The following is a 20,388-nucleotide window of genomic DNA, read 5'->3' on the forward strand; positions in this document are numbered from 1 at the left end:
ACATTCTGCCTCTTTAAGTGGTACTGATTTTCTTCCTAGCTGTTAGGTAAGTCTCTGCTGATTTCTTCCACAGCCAATTGCAGGCTTCATAAGAGCAGCGACCCTGTTTACTGTGCTCACTGCTATGTCTCTGGCAGCCTGGGCAGTCTCTGGAGGCCCCACCCTCAGCCCATATCCTGGATTTGTGTGAATTATAAGTAAATGGTACTCTTGCCTCCACATATTAGAATGCCAACACCTGTTGGCACCAGAGTGATCGTTGTACCACTACCTGCTAGTCTGGAGGTGACTGATACCTCCCAGGGGTAGTCAATTATAACTTGCACAATTCTGAACACTGAGTCTGAGCTTGATGGGTTGTAACAATCAATAAATATTTGCTGAATTAATGCCTAAATAAAACAACCCAAGGTTCATTCAAAGGAATACCTGTAACACTAAATTACCTGTAAAATATAGCTCTGGGATGTTTTTTTAATGGGCAATACAGGGTGTAATAGCCAAAACAAAAATTTGATTATAGTCTTTGAAATTGCACTAATATATATACCAAGTTGAATGAGAATAAGTAGAAAGGAAAGTTAAGGAGAATAGGCTTAAACAGATGTTCATTTATGGTTTGAAAGGAAAGGGAAAATTTTCCTTCTGCTCAGATGCCTGTCTTGAAATTCTCACAATTTTGCAGACAGTTTGGCTTGTGTCCAAACATACATCGTTGCTTGTCTGGTATGAGGAATGCCATCTGTGCAGTATGGAAGTCCTTTTTTAAAAAATGGACTACTAATTATGTTCTGGGCAGGTGTTGTTCAAGTGAAATCAGGTGTTCCGCTTACAATGTTCTGAAATCACGACGTTATGTTGGAAAAGAATGGTATACCATATTGTAAAATGGAATTTAAATGTGGCATGTAAGCATTCCAGTTGGGGGTGTTGTAAAGGTCAGATTCCATAGCGAAGCTGTAAAACCTTAAAAGGACTTCCACATCGACAGAAGAATAAGCTTTACTTTAATTCAAGGGTATAGGCCACATCAAAGTTATACATATCCTCATTCAAATATCTTCTCAATTATATATTTTTGAAAACTAGATGGAGGACGAGTGAGCTAAAAAGTATGATGACCAATTCCAAAATACAGAAACTAATTTTGCAAAACTAGTCAAAGCCAGTTTTCTAATAGTTATTAAATAGAACTTATTATCATCAGAGTAAACAGTCCTCAATGGTGTTCTCTGAAGGGCGAAATAACCAGTTTATTTTATGTATGTATGTATATATTTATTTATTTATTGGGGTGACATTGGTTAATAAGATTCTATAGGCTTCAAGTGTACATTTTTATGATATCTTTATATTGCATTGTGTACCTATCATCCAAAGTCAAACAGTCCTTTGTTACCCTATATTAGGCCCCCTCCACCTTCACTCCCCAACTCCCTTCCCTCTGGTAGCCACTAACTGTTGTCTGTGTCCATGAGTTTCAGTTTTATGTCTTACGTGAGTGACATCATATGGTTCTTGCCTTTTTCTGACTGACTTATTTCTCTTAGCAAAATATTCTCAAGGCCCATCCATGTTGTCACAAATGGCAGCATTTCATCTTCATTTTGGCCAAGTAGTATTCCCTTGTATATATGTACCGCATCTTTATCCAGTCCTCTACTGATGGATACTTTGATTGTCTCCATATCATGGCCACCATGAATAATGCTGCAATTAATTAATATATTTTCTCTAAATATATTATCAAATAGAAGCATTATAGCTTTTCACACTTCTCCAGATTAATGATGACACACTCATCTGATGCTGCACTAACTCATAGAGTGAGACAGAAAGACCTCCCAGACAAATTTTAGAGTATGAGTACAGATATACTTACTAGAATAAAAAAGTCTTCATTGTCATTGTAGGAATGTAATTTTGTTATTGCTTATTATGCATTAACTACTTGCTATTTGCAGTATGGTTAGTACATCACGTCATTTAATCATTACAGCAGCTCTGTGAAAGTGCCGTATTGGCCTAGGCTACAAATGAGATAATTAAGGCTCAGCAAGTTGAAGCACTTTGCCTAAATTCGAATGTCACTAAATAACAAAGCTGGGGCTTATAGTTCAGTTTATTGAACCCCAAATCCTGTGTTTTGATAACTCCAAAAATACTTTCTTCCCTAAAGTAGTATTTTAGGTAGAAGAGTTTCCTTTATTAACCCGTTGAATGTCAAAAGAAATGTCATTAGCATAGCCAGTTATTGTAATTTATATACTACTTGGTCTCAGCTAAAATTTCAACCACTGTAGCCAAGACAAACAGGACCACAAACAGGATATTTAAAAGATCCCTCCTTCATCATGAATCTGGGGGGCCTATTAACCCTAAGAGACTTAAGTCGATGGGGTTATTCTTCTATCAATACCAGCTAGCTCAGTTATCTTGTTTCTTACCCCATAATAGATTAGAATTATCAAATAAGACTTAGAAATGTGTTAACATTCATGAACACTTCTCATTCTCTTGTTCAAAACTGAGTTACAGCTTTTTATACATTGTCATCATGCCTTTCCATTCTGAAACTGTTCACTGAGCTTGATATTGTGGCTACATCTAGACTTCACTCTACCACATGTTTGGAAGTCTGGCTAGGTGAAAAGATGCATATGAAATGGGTTTCCACATTTCCAAATTGGTGTACATATTCTCTGGCCCTGGAAATCCGATGAGGCTGGAGGAACCAGAGTCTGTTGACAATTACAAGTCGATTGTTAGCATACTCGTGATGCTGGAACAAAGACTGAAATTGGAGGAACACTGGGGAATTGGCCTTCTAATCTCCCTATGTATTTAATATTACTCTATTTGAAAACTATTGCTTTGAGGTCTAACTTTTGAAAACAGTATATTTCTGGGAGACAAGCATATTAGAAATCCACTCAGAGTGATAGTCGATCATCCCACACAGGAAATTAGAAATAAACTACAAATTATTTGTTTTCATAAGTAGGAGAAACATAAGAGAAAGAGAAGGATTTGAACAAAGAGGAAAGATGAGGAGACTAAAGACATAATAGTTGTACTTTATAACTTTGCATTAGTGGCTATATAAGACCAATAAAAAAGTATTTTATAAAATAGTTTTGTCTGACACATTTATATTTTTTGGTCTGAAAATTTACTTTTCCTTTTCCTAAAAAACTGTTTTATTGTTGTTCAAGTACAGTTGTCTTCATACATTTTTATTACAAATATAATTTCTTACTTTTCAATATCATACTCCTGACTTTCCACTAGAAATTCATTTGTCTTGAACTGGTTTCAATGCTAGGTTTCCCTTGTTTGGGAAAAGTGTTTGCTTTCTATTCCTGCTTTCACCTGGAGTCTATATTTAAATTATTACTTCTTCATTAGCCAAGAATTGCCTTTTGCTGTTGGCCATAGGTCTTTTTCTAAAATGTCTGTAAATCCAAATCCTGAAAATAGATTATAATGTTAAGAATTTTTAGCTTTATGTGGAATTTTTTTGCAGAAACTCCCAACTAAAATGGTGTCTCTTTCACAGTTAAAAAGACATTTTGCAAAACACATATACTTGATAAACACAAATGAAGGGATTCTATTAAGGATTTGTTGATATCCAAATAATCCAATTGTACTAATCTAAGTCATAGTACTATGGATGCTTATGGTTATAGGTTTTATGCGTTTTAGTGAATTTTTGTAGGAAGGGAATTTCACCTCCTTTCTTACTAAACTGCCTTAGAGAAGATGATAAGGTATTGCTGGGATTTGCCTGCAGCCACTTGCGGCAGCACCAGACACCGGGGTCACACTCGACTTTTTTCCACTTGGTACATCCCTCTCTTTAACCTTCGGTTATCATTTTAGTGCGTGCTCCAAGGCCGGCTTTTGTTTGGTGGTTCATACATTTCAGGAACATTGCCCTGGCAGAGTTCATTTCTCCTTTTCCTTGAACCCTCTCCCCTGCCAGTGCTTTCCAAGCCTGCATCTCGTCTTCTTAGATGTTTCCTCCGAGGCTCTGCTGAGGTTCACATGGTCTTTCTCTGCATTAAGGCTCTGAGAGGAGGATGTGATTATAGGCTGAAATCTATGTATTGTAGCTGACCTGAGATTCTGGGACAGTTGTTATTGATTAGCTATTATGCTCTTTCACCACTTTTCTGAAAATGGACATAGTTCAATTAAAGTATATATTGCCCAAATCAAACAATGGGCTTTTCTACCATAACTAAGATACAAACATTTTTCCTCATGAAATGCTTTGTGACCTCCCTTCTTATTCATTCTACATATATATTCAATGGAGTCACAATTTGTAGATCTCTGCCACTCTTCTTTAACTATAATGAACAAAAGAAAATATTTATAAATGTTTATATTGAATATAATCATTACATATTTTACTTTAAATAACCTGTTTGTAAATGGATTAGTCATTTTTCATCAATTGTTTGCTTTCTTATATGGGCCAGGCCTGATTTATAAACCTCTTTTTCTTGATTTTTTTTGGGCAATGGATTTTTATGTAAATATGCTGAGAGAAAAATAAAATGACATAATTTAGTGTGTTCAGGTTCCTAATAATACAAATTAGATAAAGGCTAGTGAATAATTGAAAATGTACATCTTTCAGTTATATACAGTTTTCAAATACTATTAAAACTTCACATATAACCTGGGATTGAGACAGAGTGTCTCCTGTAAAATTGCAAACTGCAGAGGAGAATGTATTTCCAGCATATACTGACATTTGAGTACCATCAAATTTCCAGTTAAATGGGGAACTATACTGAGAAACAAATTTTTAAAAAAGTGACTATGAGTTTTATGAATTCTACTTCAAATATGTAAAGTAATACTTCTATTTCACTTTTATAAATTCCCTTATCCTTTATGCACTTAGAAGAGTTCATTACCAACATGGCTATTAGTAAATGCTAGACTTTCACCACAGGGCTATTTCAGATGACTTGTAACAGGTGGCATTCCCATCATGCATATCCAGGCTGCCCAGTGATGGCAAATGCAAAGAGTCAGGTCCAGACATATAAAAATATTGTTTTCCTAGACACTTTTCCTGTAAGAGGACACATCTCCACCTGGAACAAATCCACAGATACTTCAAAGTGTAATAAATCCCCATCCAAACTTATTAGCTCTTTCATTTCCTAAACCTACTCCTCCTGTGTTATGTCCCACTCAATTTATACCACGGCCTCCTAGATGCCCAAGTTATAATTCTGGGTCAGATTTGCCTCTTCTTTCGGACTCCTTCCCTGCCTTCACATGAATGATGATACAAGATTGGTTCCATTATTTCCACTTTAAATCCATTCCTTCCACTCCATCTTTGATCTTATTACCTTGACAAACACATTTGTTATTATTAGAGACCTGGATGATTTTATCTTCCAGAAAGGATTCAAGTTTTCTTCTGGCATTCTTTTAGCGTAAAAGCACATAACCTTAATCCAATTAGGAATGAGGTAATTTGTAGCGGAGTTTGTCTATTTGAGACAGATCTATTTCTAATCCATCCTTATTTCAGATTGTAACTCTTCGAGCCTTTCTTTCATTATTGAAAACAGACCGCTGAATTTTTTCCCATACCCCACACACACTCCTGCCCATCAGATTATAGAAAATGCTGGATCGCTTCTCATCCTTTCAGTTACTTCATTCATCTCAGGCATTTAGTTTCTGAGCTGATACTTAGAGTCAGCAAGTGGTTTAATGTAGAAGAGCCGCTAAATGTCCGAATTAGTAATGTTTATATTCCTTCTCTTCAGGACCAGGGTTATTAAGTCCTGCCTTAATCATTGTCTAAAGTCTTCAAGTAGAGGTGATTTAAATTTTTTTTATAATTCACAAATACTTTTTTAAAGATTTTATTTATTTATTTTTAGAGAGGGAAGGGAGGGAGAAAGAGAGAGAGAGAGAAACATCAATGCGCTGTTGCTGGGGGTTATAGCCTGCAACTCAAGCATGTACCCTGACTGGGAATCGAACCTGCGATACTTTGGTTCACAGCCCGCGCTCAATCCACTGAGCTACGCCAGCCAGGACTAAAAATTTTTTTTTATGTAAAGTGCAGGTAAGTTTAAAATCAACCCCTTTCAAAAACTGTCGACTCTATTACAGATGTCCCCCATTCCCCTCCTCCCACCCACCACATCAGCCTTCACCGCATTGTTGGTGCAGGCCACCATACACGTTCTTTGTCTCACCTCTTCCAGTCCTCCCCACCGCCCACCCCTCTGAGATCTGTCAGTCAGTTCCTTGCATTTGTGCCTCTGATTTTAGCCCGTTTTAAAGTAAATAATTCAGTGGAATTTAGTACATTCACAATGCTGTGAAACCACTACTTCTATCCAGTTCAAACACATTTATCACCCCAAGAGAAAATTCCATAACCATTGAACAATTACTTCCTATTACCTACCTCGTCCTCCAGCTATTCAAAACCATTAGTTTTCTGTCTCAGTGAGTTTACCTATCTGGATATTTCATAAAAATGAAATCAAGCCCTGGCTGGCATAGCTCAGTGGAATGAGCACGGGCTGTGAACCAAAGTGTCGCAGGTTCAATTCCCAGTCAGGGTACATGCCTGGGTTGCAGGCCATGACCCCCGGCAACTGCACATTGATGTTTCTCTCTCTCTCTCTTTCTCCCTCCCTTCCCTCACTAAAAATAAATAAATAAAATCTTTAAAAAATGAAATTATATGATATGACACTTTGTGTTTGGCTTCTTTTACTTAGCATAATGATTTGAAGATTTATTTCTGCTATACTAGGTTATCAGTATTTCATTCACTTTTATGGCTAAATAATATTCCACCATAAGTATAAAACACACTTTGTTTATCCCTGCATTATGGAAAGGCATGGGCTGTTCTACCTTTTGATTATTTCAGATAGTGCTGCTACAAACATATGTGCCCAAGCATTTAAGTACTTACCTTTAATTCTTTTGGGTATATGTTTGGAAGTAGAATTGCTGGGTCATATAGTTATTCTATGTTTCACTTTTTGAGCAATCTCCAAACTGTTTCCATGGTAGCTGAACCACCTTACATCCTTACCAGCAATGCATGAGGACTCTAATTGTTCCACATCCTTGCCAACAGTTGATATTTTCTGTTTTTGTTTTAAATAGTAGCCATTCTAAGGGATGGAAAGTGATATCTCACTGTGGTTTTGATTTGCATTTCTCTAATAAATAATGCTGGGCACCTCTTCATGTGCTTGCTGGCCATCTGTATTTCTTATTTTAAAAATGGTTATGCAAGTCTTTGACTCATTTTTCAGTTGGGCAGTTTGGCTTCTTTTGTTTAGTTGTAAGAGTTCTCGATATATTCTGGATACTATACTCTTAACAGATATTATAATTTGGAAATATTTTCTCACACTTTGTGTGTCATCTTTTTATTTCTGGGCAGTGTACTCTGATGCTTGACAGTTTTTCATTTTGACTAAGTTCAATTATCTATTTTTGTTGTTGTTATTTTTTTTAAATTTAGTTTCTCATTTTCTTTTTTTTTAAGATTTTATTTATTTATTTTCAGAGAGGGAAGGAAGGGAGAGAGAGAGAGAGAAAGAGAAACATCAATGTGCGGTTGCTGGGGGGCATGGCCTGCAACCCAGGCATGTACCCTGACTGGGAATTGAACCTGTGACACTTTGGTTCACAGACCGCGCTCAATCCACTGAGCTACGCCAGCCAGGGTTGTTATTATTTTTACCTGTGGTTTTGGTGTCATATCTAAGAATTCACTGCCAAATTCAAGGTTGTGAAGATTCAACCGTATGGTTTCCTCTAAGACTTTTATGATTTTAGGTCCTTTATTTAGTTTGTTGATCTATTTTGAATTAATCTTTTATATGGTATAAGGGAAATAATTTAATTTCATTTTCTTATACGCAGACATCCAGTTGTCTCACCACATTTTTTGAAAAAGACTATTCTTTCCCCAATGAATCATCTTGGCACTCATATAAAATCGATTAGATATAGATGTATGGATTTATTTCTGGAGTCTAAATTCTATTCTATAAGTCTATATTTCTAACCTACACCAGTATAATATGTTTTGATTGCTGTAGCTTTATAATAAGTGTTTCTAATTGGAATATGCACAGTGACTTTTTAAATGGAAAAACAAAAGCACACTGCATGAGAGAAAAATATGATAGGTTGGTCTTTTTTAAATCAAATTATACTAGCTTGATTTTCCGTTAATACCATTTTTACAAATAAACTTTGCTTCAAAAATGCAGGGTTCAGTTGTCATAGACTGGTATTCATTGTCTTTCGTATTTGACTCTGAGATTCCTCCCTCACTACAGGGATGCACCAACTGAGTAAAACAAAACAAATGATTTGTTCACAGAACTTGCCTCCAGGGCTTTAAGACATACACTTCCAATTAATATTTTATTTTCACTCTCACCCAAATGTCAACATCTTATTCATATCCTACATCATCTCTGCTCACTTTTCTCAATTTCTGCAGTTTTAATTGATTCTACTATTATATTTTACTGACTCATCTTTTTATGCCCTGTTTGTACCCTATTGCAAGTTCTCATTGGGGATAAGGGGAGTTTCCTGTTACCCACCCAGATAATGGCCATAATTTACATGCTGGGGTTCAATGTTTCCTACAGTGAATGACAACCTTACAGTCAGAAAAAGTCCACAGAGAAAATACTGCAGAAGAGCTTTCTCTTCTGAAAGAAAGGTAGCATGTTTTGACATTTATTTATTCATTCAAAAATATTTACTGCTATTTTGCTCTTTATAAGAACTTGGACCAGATTCCAGGATACTAGCCATAGAGAAAATACATTAGAGTATTTGTTAATTATTATTGTAGGCATACAGTATTATGCCTTTTAACTCTCTGGGGCCTGTGCCTTTTGAAAATATTATCATGCATATGCTGTGCAAATATTTGGAAGGTTAGGGGGGCAATCTTTATACCTCAGGCAGCGACAACACTCATTGAGGAAGAGCCATAGGCATCCTTTTCTGTGTGGCTGTATCATGCCAAGGAGACAGGCTTTTAACTCTGCTTTATACATCAACACAGTGGAGTTCTTCCAGGCAGGGCAGATCTATGCCAAAGTTTCCTCAGTGAAATCTAGAGAACAGGCCTTCCCTATTTTAAGAACTCATAAGCCATGAGGACAGAAGTCATCCAAATATCTCCATTTTCAGAGTTCATGTCAATATTTCTTCCAGCTTCCTCTAACTTGCTTTGAAATATGTTTGTACTTTGTGGTGACTCTAAAAAATTAATGAGTTCTGTAAAAGTCATACCCTATTGTATCTCAGTTCATCCAAAGTTTCTTGGAATTTTTATATTTGAAACAATAAGCAATCTCTTATGTAATACTTTTTAGCAGCAGGAGTTATAAAAAGCATTTCCTTTAAGTTTTTGTGGAAAATTAGAAACAAGTCCATTTCAATTTGTTTTTACATCAATATCTGCACCCTGGTAATTTAATAAAGAATGCAAAAGCTTTAGAATGAATTAATTGGCACCCTTAATAATTACATGGGATGATTAAATGTTTTCACAAAGATGGCTATATCAACCTTTGCTAATAATCTCAATTATGTAAAAAAATAACTTTTTAAAATACTCAGTTTATGGTAAAAATTCTTTAGCAATAAAAATTTAGGGAGAAAAATAAGAAGAAAACCACCTCAAAGAATTGACAGAACATGCAGAAAACATATAGCAAGATGTTAGACTACCTCCTGGGCCATAGAATGAGCTTAAATAAATTAAAAATATTTGCCTTACAAAATATATCCTTTAAATACTATGCAATTAATGCAAAAATCAATAATGAAAAAATCTCTAGAATGCACTCATATTTGGAAAATAAATAACACCAGCAATAACCATGTATCAAAGAACAAATTATAAAGCAAATTAGAAAATAGTGCAAACTAAAAACAAAAATATAATATATAAAAATTTATCTCTATTCTCAGATGACATCTGGGTGTGTAATACCCAGATGTCCAAAATACTTACTAGATCTCACTAGTGAGGTTAGCAAGGTAGTGGGATGTAAAATATAACATTAATTTTATTTTTATATATTAACAAGTAACAAAAAATTAAAAAATAAAAAATAAATATCATTTACAACAGCATTAAAAATTATACACTAGGGATAACTATTACAAAATTTATGCAACGATCATACAAAGAAAGCTCAAGGTTGTTAAAATGTTAATCCTATCTAAATTGATCTTTGGATTCCATGTAATGTCAATTAAAATCCTATCAGGTTTTCTTATTTGGCAAAAATGACATACATATTCTGATATTCATATTAAATTTAAAATTATTTGGAATATGCAAAATAAGTTTGAATAGAGTAACAAAGGTTGACAACTAATAATACCTAATTTTAGTAGTTACTCTAAAGCTACAATGATGATGAAAATGTACCCATGTAAAGATAGAAAAATGCATTAATGGAACAGAATATAGGCTATAAAAAATATATGTGTGTGTGTGTGTGTGTGTGTGTGTGTGTGTGTGTACTGCTGGTTTTCAACAAAGAAGCAAATCATGTTAGTGGAGAAAATACAGCCTTTTTCGTATTATAGTAATGGAGCAATTGGTTATCCAAATACAAAAAAGTTATGGACTTTGATACACACCTTGCACTTGTAAAATATAAAAGAAAATATTTGTCTACCTATGTTGGACAAAGGGATTTTTGGTATAACACCAAAAAAACAAAATAAAAAGTTGGTAAGTTGGACTTCATCAAATAAAACACCTTTATGCTTCCAAAGCCCCTGTTAAGAGAATGTAAAGATAAGACAAAGACTAGAAGAAAATAAATCATTATATATATATTTTTAAAATATATATGTGTATATATGGATTCATATTAAAATATGCGAAGAACTCTTAAAGCACAATAAAAAAATCAACAACTAAAAAAATAGAAAGATGGGCAGAAGATGCTATATCGAAGACAAATAAGCACATGAAAAGATATTCAATATTCACTAGGAAAATGTGAAATAAGACCATAATGTGAGATCACTTCATAGGCATATTAAAGGCTAAAGTTAAAAAGACTGACTACACCAAGTATTTCAAAGGATAGGCCCTGGAACTCTCATAGGCTGCTGGTAGAACTGTGAAGTAGTAGGACTGCTATGGAAAACAGTTTAGCAGTTTTTTAAAAAGTTAAACATACACTTACCACATAATCCAGCTGTTTCACGCCAAGGTATTTCCCCAAGAGACATGAAAGGACATGCCATGCAAAGATGTACTCACCAATGTTCACAGCAGCTTTATTAGTTAGAGGAAAAGACTGGAAACAACTCACAGTTCATCAACAGATGAATAAATAAACAAATGGTGGTATATCCATATGATGGATATTATTCAACAGCAAAAATGAGTAAACTTGATACCCACAGCAAGTTGGATGACTCACAAATGCTAAGTGAAAGAAACCAGAAGAAAAAGAGTGTTGTTCATGCTCTATTATTCCTCTGGGAGCACACTTTGGAAGACGTGAACTAATCTGCGGTGACAGACAAGAGCGGTGGTGGCCTGGGGAGGGCCGCACGTGGGGGCAGGAGAGGCATAGATCACAAAGACCACGAGGAAATCTGGGGCATGGCAGACATGTTCACCATCTCCATTGTGGCAATGGGTCCATGGGTGTGTACGTAGATAAATGAACAGTGTAATTAAAAAATACACAGCCCGTTGTATGTTGGTTAAACCTCAGTAAAGTTGTGTAAAAATAGTTTGGTCTATGTTGCATCTTGAAAAAATCGTTATCCATGGACAACTTTTGTATCAATAGGCACTGGCCATTTAGAAAGTATCTGTCACTGAATTATGGCCTCAAAAATGTTCCGAGGTGGTATTTTTCATCTTGTTGAATTGAAGGCCTGACTTAGTTCAATGTCTGGAAATATATTTCTAAATACTAAAGTATGAAGAACCATAGTTTGTCTATTGTTTTGTGATGTCAAAATGGTTTCTGTAGGGGAAAAAAGTGGATAGTCAAGCTCACAACTCAGTCATAAAAGTGTCTTTACTTGAGATTTCCATTGTAACTGAATATACACTAAGAGTCTGCTGTAGGAGCTCTTCCTATTTTGTCTCTGATTACAAAGATATGCACCCAAAGATGGAGAGGTGATAAAATGAACATTTTTAACTGTTTCAGCAAGGACATTCTAAAAAGCAACTCTTGTCTTCCTTTCTGTTGCACGCTGCCCATGTGCAGTAGTGAAGGGCACGCCGATTCCTCCTGCAGTTGGCTGCCAGCAGCTTTACCCATCGCTGCGTTCACACGCAGTGAAAAAGACAAGTCATGTCTCAGTGCCATTATGAAAATAGTTTGAACCTTTTAGTCCCCAAAAGAGTCTTGGGGAACCACAGAGTTTTGTAGACTACACTTTGAGAGTCACTGGAAATAATGTGTTTAGAAGACAAAATTTTTTTGAGGTATTGTAAAGGCAAATAGTACAAGAAACAACACAAAAAAGCAATTAAAAATAACCTGTGAAATAAACTAAACAAGTAAATTATGTTCCAAATATGATGTAAACTAAAATGAGGCATGATTTTAAACAGTTGAGTGAGTGTCTTAAGCAAAAATACCAGTAACATTTTCCTTGCATAGTCCAGGGTTCTTGACATTGGAACATACAAAAAAAGAAATATAATCCTTACATATTGTTTGGACAGGAGTGCACAATATTTATGTAGTCATGTAACTCAGATAGAGTTTATTTATTTCCAGCCTTTAGAGTGGACAAGTCATGCATGACTTGGTGGGGATTGCAAAACAGATTCACGTATTCACACGGGCCATGTGAAAGAAGAGCCCACCAAGGATGGGAGGTGGCAGTGGAAACTGGCAGGAAAAAGGTGCAGAGAAAGAACAAGACTGCTAAAAATAGGAGGCAAGAGATACCACTGAAAGTTCGGGAACAAGGAACAGAGGTTTAAAAATTTATTCAAAGTTACAATTGTAATAGGTTACAATTGTTACCATTTAAGCAATACCACCAACACCAACTTTTAAAGGAGAAGACGCAGAGGAGGGTGACGGCAGGAGTGAGCTACATCTTCAGTTTAGAGTTTGGTGATCAGTAATTAGCTTTGGTAACCGGTGAACCGAGGTGAGAGTGCAATAGTCTTCAAAATAATTTGTAACAGAATTAAAAATGTAAACAGTAGAATTCTGTTTCTAGGAAGTAGAACTGAAGTAAAGAGCAAGAATGATGCTTTGCAACATTATGTTTTCTGTGGTGACTTTTTTCCCAATAAAAGCAGTCATTGGATAAATAATTATATAAATAATTATATAGAAGATATATGATATATTAAATAATGTATTATTTTACATATTATATATTCATTATATAAATTATTTATACTTTAAGTATGTTTATGTATTATATGCTACACAGTCTGTAAATATAATTTATTATAAAGTTGTAGAGAGACCACCGCAGTCACCTTTCCTCACCTCTTGGTAAGGTGCCGGGCAAGTGGGAGAGTCTCACTAAACAGTATTGAGAAAAATAAATATCACTGAAAGATAAAATTATTTTAGTTAAGAAATAGAGAAAAGATAAAATTATTTTAATTAAGAAGCAAAGCATCAAACATATTAAGCAACGTTTTTGGAGTTATACTAGAGCGAGTACCTGGATTGAAAGGCACACCTGGTCAAGCCAGGGCCTGGGGACCCACCCTGAGTCCCAGGGCGGCACTGAGACTCAGCCTGCTCACTCCCAGATTCACTGTTGCGGGTGTTTCCTGTTAGCCTACTTTTATTTGATTCGAAGGATTTGAAGGAGAGGACTTTCTGTCTGACCCTCGAGTGATCTTGCAGAATAATGATGACACTGTCGGTTCCTTCCCTGCCCCACAGGCTGATGTTTTCGCAGTGACTTTCCTAGGCTGCACTCCTGCCATGTGCATGGCATGCTATGGATTCGAGTACCCAGTTTCCTCATAAAGAAACTTGTAGGAGGTTGAGGTGCAGGTAATGGTAGCTATTATATTTAACATTCTACAACCGACACGAATCTGACTGCCTGAATTTTATCATGTAGCAGGTTAAGGAGAATAAGCTAGGCCTTGATTTAGCATTGCCTTTGAAGGTCTACTGAGCAACCTGGCTCAATCATGACAGCCTAACCCAAATATATTCCATTTTCTTTCAGATATGACGGTGCCATGTGTTTCTTTTTTATTTGAAGTGTAATAAATAAACACATACATGTTTACATGGTAGTAAGAGAGAAGCCGCAGCTGGTGCTAGCCAAAATGCAGCTTTTGGTTTGGTGTACCAAGAGTCTGTGCTATACTTGGTAACCAGATTAGTAATAAATGTCACATAAATCCCTAAAAATAGACCACTGCCAATTTTGATACAGTCTGCAAATGGACAAACAATATGAGAGTCACCTTTTCAAGGATGTCCTCTTTTTTGTTAACTTGTTTTACTATTTTGAGATAATGTTAAATAATAGAAGCAAATTGCTTCTGCCCAGTTCTCAATCGCACTTGAAATCCAGTAAGTGGCTGCTTATTTCTTGTTGCTCTTTCTGTCCCACCTCTCTCCAACCTGCACGGTAAGAGCTGTCTTGAGTTTAGACCCAGTGCTCAGAGACTCAAACAGGAAGCATCTGAGGACTCTCTGTTTCGAAGTGTGAATGGGTCGGAAATCGCTTGGAGAGGTGAGAATGTTGCCTGCTTTCGAAGGGGAATAAGTTTCTGCTCCCACTCACGTTTGATGGACATCATTGTCTTTTAGATATTTTACTAATTCCTGTTAAATCAAATGTAAAAATGTATTTCACATAAAACATTTTAAAGTTAGTAAGTGGGAAAGGATGGGCTCACATAATTGCCATTAACAGAACGGCAGGGCCCTTGAAGGTACTTTGTATCTTTGTCACATTTAGTGTATAGCAATGGTCAGAAAATATTGTATTTGCCTTGGGCCTATTTATCTTCAAATTGGGTCACTCAGGGAAGGGAGACTTTGTACTGAGAAACCGGCGTGCTCACCAAAGTGTGGATGGGCCCATGAGAGGGAGGCTGAGATTCGGCGGCCACTGTGAAGCAGTGAGGCCTCTGCTCATGCCAACACGAGACATCTTCTTTTGACATAAAATGATCATTTTATGTACATTACGTTTTTATGTTAATAATAGTGTTCAGTTCATTAACATTATCACTTAGAGAAAAGGTTATGAAAGGTATAAATATATTGACCTTGAATAGTGGAGGTACTTTTTTGGACTACTGGTCTCACATTTGTAAAATGAAACACTACATACTTCATAAGACAAAGATTAAATGATATAAATTATGAGTCCAACTTTAGTCATGTGATAACTTTGAAAATTTTGTCAAACCAATTATTTATTAAATATATTTTTAATTCATTAAAATAGTAAAATTGTTTAAAGAAGATTTATATCATATTAATAAATACTCAGTATTACTTTCTATGTATAGATATTAATTAAAAATAACAAAAATGAAATACTAAATGTTAAATATGTGCTAAAATAATTTAAATATAAATAATAGTTTAAATAGTCTATAAAATACATAGCTAAAAAAGTTCCTGAATGAGTGAAGGAAAATACTGAAAATCAGTTGGCCATGAACTTGCCATTGGACACAGTATTGCTTTCTTTAATATGAAGAGATTCTTTTTCTAAAGAATATCTGTGTTTTTCTTTTGATATTAACTAGTATAGAAACTCCAAATGATATGCGTATTCAGCAGGAATAAGTATTGTATCATGACTCAGAATGTCATTTAAAATTTTAGCACGGTGGGCAATCGCACTGTCCACGCAGAAGGAGTGCAGCCATTGACTCATTTACCTCCAGATATGTTGAATTATCACAAAGACACCACATGTTCATGTATTTGAAGACTCAAAAATATTCAGTGTTTCGGAGGTAAAGTATAAAGTCCATGAAATGCTAAGTATGCTTTCTGAGAAAGAGAACTTCTAAGAAATATTTATAATTTTTTCAAAGATTATTACAAATAAACTTAACAAAAATTATTTAAGTTGACTAAAAGCTTATACAAAGCTACCAAACATTTTTTATCTTAAAAGAATATCAAAGAAAGGTAGGAGACTAGAAAAGTCTAGTGCAGATCATGTATTAATGGATATAAAAAAAGAAAAATCCCAGCATTGCTGTGTAGTTGGAGGAGACCAAGCTCCAGGTGGGAACTAATAAGGAGTTGCACCTGCCAGCTGTGCTCTCTTGGCTTTGGCTTCTCTCTGGGTTTAGAGGCCTCCGCCCTAATGAAGGCATGGTCAAGGCTCCTAGTTTGCTACTCAAGCCATGAATACTCACAGTAGGGCACTGTGCAGTCCTAGAGATAAGCATGGATGTTGCAAATTGTATCATCATATGATAAGATCTGTAAAGTTGAAAAATCCTTAAAATTTTTGTGCTGCGAACATGTTCCTCACCCTGGTTCTGACATACAAAACCCGGGTTGGAAACGGACATCTTCCTGGCCAATACCAGGGGTGGAATAGACAAGACTTGGAGACTGGATGGCTGTGAGAGTGAGAGGACTCAGGATGAATCCAAATTCTAGAGCAGAAACACCTGCATGGTAATGGGCTGCATAATTGCATTATGGTCCAGAGCACTGATTCCAAAGACTATTATGGAGCTGAAAATTTCCCATCACTCAATGGCATTGTAGCTGTAGTAAAGACCAAGTGCAATGTATTACTCATGTTTATGGCGATGCTGGAGTACAGTGTTTATAAAGTCATAAAGTCTACAGTGGTGTACAGTAATGCTGAAGGCCTTCACATTCATTCACCTCTCACTGACTGACTCAGCTAGAGCACATTCCAGTCTTGTGAGCCTCATTTATTGTAAGTATGTTATACAGGTGTACAATTTTTAACTCTTTTATAGCATATTTTTAATGCACTTTTTCTATGTTTACATGCACAAATGTCATTGGGTTACATTTGCCTACTATAATATGCTTATAGGTGTGCAGCCTAGGGGTAACAGGCTATACCACATAGCCTAGGCAAGTAGCAGGCTCTGCCATCTAAGTGTTATGGAGTAAAGGGGGCCATTTGTCTGTGCCCATCAAAGGCCAATAAGACATAAACAAGAGTATGTAGCAAAGTAAGGGTTTATTTTCTGGAAGTGGCCCACACCCAGAAATAAATGAGCTAATGCTCAAAGACCCAGCTTCCAGGGGATGGTTAAATAGAGGAAAAACCATTAATCATGGTGACTAAGGAAATTAAGGATGTAGTCAGGATCATGGTCTTTACTGATTGGTGGGTGCTAGGGTTGTGGTTTCCACTGAATGGTTGGCACTAGGAGTGGGGGTAGCCTATTAGTGCACTTGGTCCTCAGGTCAGCCATGACATCACTTGTCTGGTTTCACTGCTTTTCTGGGTCTGGAGCTGAAACAGGACTGAGGTCAAGATGTTATCTCTAGTTTGACAGAAACTCTGTTTCTGGGGTCAACAGACCCAAGGCTTTGTGTCTGAGATTATCTGATACTGATTAGAATCTCATTGTTTTGAAGACTTAATGATTACGGGAGTAAACACCCAAGGGAGAAGGAGGAAGGTGAGTCAAAGTGCTGGATGAGACCAGTTTGAATCAAAAGGAAAGAAGGGAAAGGTCCTGTTAAAGAAATGAATTTCTATGTGGTTATGCTAGGTTTATGTAAGTACACTCAATGGTGCTCAGAAAATGACAATTCACCTAAGGACTCATTTCTCAGAAGGTATCCTTGTCATTAAGTGGTACCTGACTGTACTCTAAACAGTGGCATCATTCACAGAGGCAAAGGTGTAGGGAAGGTACACAGCTTTGATGGCGGTGATGTGAGGAGGCGGACAGGAATCAGCAATGATGAGATCAATATTGACATTGATATCGACAGTTTATATTGATAATTTCCCATTATTTGGGGCATCATAGTGAAGTCATTTTGCCAAACATCTCCAGGACCTCATCTTTGGCTCAGGGCCCCTCTGACTTCTTGATGAGGTCCTGCTTTAGGGTTATTTCTGGCACAGATAATTCATTTCTGAATTATTTTTGAACATGTCTTTTTATATCTGTCTCAATAATATATTTCTGAATCCACTGGAGTGAGGCATCCCATGCATAATGGATAGATACTGTGACAGATGGAGTTGGCTCTTTTCCCCATCAAGTGTTTTGGGATCAGAATGAGTCCCTGTTCATTGCCAATCCATCTATCTCTCTGGTGAAGCAACTGGTTGATTGTTTGTTTCTAATGCTATGGTAGGTGACTGTTGAGAAATGCCCATCAAAATGAGACACTAAGTAGAGGATTGCTCTTTTTACTAATTAAATAATATATCAACATAAAAAATTATTTGCCATATGGTAACAGGAAATTAACACATCTTATACCAATGCACTCAATAAAGCTTTATAACAAAACAGAGTGGAATAGGTGATAAAAATTAAGCAAGAAATATATCAGCAGGAATCAATGGGAATCCAAGGGTGAGTTTAATATGTCACCCCTTGAATCCTATACACTTGCCAGATTTATGCCATAAATTTGGCACTAAGCTACACATTAAACCATCTGAAGTGGGAAACATGATTAGGTAGGTGATTTATAGCATCCATAAAATTAAATAACACAAATGCTATTCAGGAGAAACATATTATTCTTGGTACTGAAACTAGAGAGAAATTCCTAACCACATGTCCGGGAGAATGATAAGAACTGGATTTATGTCTACGATGAATTGCTTCAACTCTGTTTCATAAAAGAAGGTTCACAGGTCCTTTCAGCAGCAGGCAGCAGGTTCTGTGATGAATATTGAGGTGAAGGACTTTGTCTGATCTGCTGGTGTGATTAGAAACACTCTTTTGTATGGAGAGTAGAACACTAGTCTTGCCTTTTACATGTTTTCTAGCACATGCAAGTCTTTTATGGTGATTTTCCCTCAGATCGTGGTCATTAATTACCATTACCGAAGGTAGGTGTCCTTTCTTTTCCAAAGAGAGAAACGGCCCTAATTTAGACAGCAATCACTGTATAATACCCACTCTCAGAGGTGTTCACAAGTGTTAGATTAATAGTAATTCTTTATTAAATTACAATCGATAAACTGCAAGTTGGGCAAATTAAATTTACTCACCGCTGGGCTTGTCAGAACCTTTAAAATATTTATTCTATGATCGATGACTCTGTAAGAGCTGTGTATGTTATTTTGTGTTTTCCAGATATATTATTCAAAAGAAAACCTTTTCTTTGCTGAATATCTCATGAGTTATTTCAAAAAAATACTCTTGAGATCTTCCAAATTCTTTTGCTCTGCACTGTGCATTTGGATTCATTCCAACTTCGACTCAAAATCAATCCTACAAAGAGCAAGTTACATGTGTTCTGAAGTGGATACGTGTGCAGCACCTTGAGTTGCTCTTCTGGCACCGACCACTCCTGAAATAACAATGAGACGTATTAGCTCGATAGTATTTTAAAGAAATAATTTCTGAAATAGTATTTGTTTTTTATTCTCTGAACTCCAATGCATGCCATAAATTTCTTTAAAGATCATGTTCTACCTGATCTTTGCCTTCTAACTCGGGGAAAGGACTTTGGCCAAGAGTAATAAAATCTGATCTAAGAAAATAGAGAGATTGATTGAAGTTTCACTTGGTGCCATTTCCTAATGAAAAGTATTAATACCCAGGATTCAAAGAGTCAGGGACAGTATTAAATTTTTGGCAACACGGAACTATATTCTTTTTAAAATTGCCCTCAAAGTAGATAGGAAAGGAAATAATGAACTTCATATCGTGACGACCGTATCCTTCACAAATGATACAGTTATTTATATCTGAAAATATATAATGAAAATAAAAACAAGCCTGGATCCACCAAGTGCTGGAATTCACACAGAGCACCCGTAACTCTCATGCTGGTGGGAATACTAAATGGTACATACACCGGAGAACAATCGGGCAGTTTCTTAATATTAAAACGTGCTTACTGGACTATACATTAAAATAGAAACAGGACACATACTTTCTTTTTTTTAATTTTATTTTAATCATTGTTCAAATACAGTTTTCTCCTTTTTACACCCAATCCAGCCCCCCCTCCCACCCCTCCCCACTTCCCTCCCATTACCACCCTCCCCTTAGTTTATGACCTTGTGCAGGACACACACTTTCATTACTTCTATAATAAGTTTAGTCATAGTAATGTTCAAACTGTAATATGTTGTTTATATAATTCAATTACAAAAAATTACCATACAGAAAAA

The 20,388-nt window shown here is 36.0% G+C and overlaps 1 protein-coding gene across 1 annotated transcript in view; it reads left to right on the plus strand.

The window, feature by feature from the left end:
- Positions 1-14,765: 14,765 nt before the first annotated feature.
- The window catches only part of AGMO (alkylglycerol monooxygenase), a 295,617-nt gene continuing 289,994 nt past the window's right edge, over positions 14,766-20,388 (plus strand). Inside the window, exon 1 of the mRNA XM_045827861.1 lies at positions 14,766-14,781. The gene's annotated coding sequence lies outside the window, so the exon portion shown is untranslated. The remainder of the gene's footprint in view (positions 14,782-20,388) is intronic.

This window comes from Phyllostomus hastatus, unplaced genomic scaffold (assembly GCF_019186645.2).
Source record: "Phyllostomus hastatus isolate PE091 unplaced genomic scaffold, TTU_PhHast_1.1 phas_scaffold_78, whole genome shotgun sequence".
Taxonomy (NCBI): domain Eukaryota; kingdom Metazoa; phylum Chordata; class Mammalia; order Chiroptera; family Phyllostomidae; genus Phyllostomus; species Phyllostomus hastatus.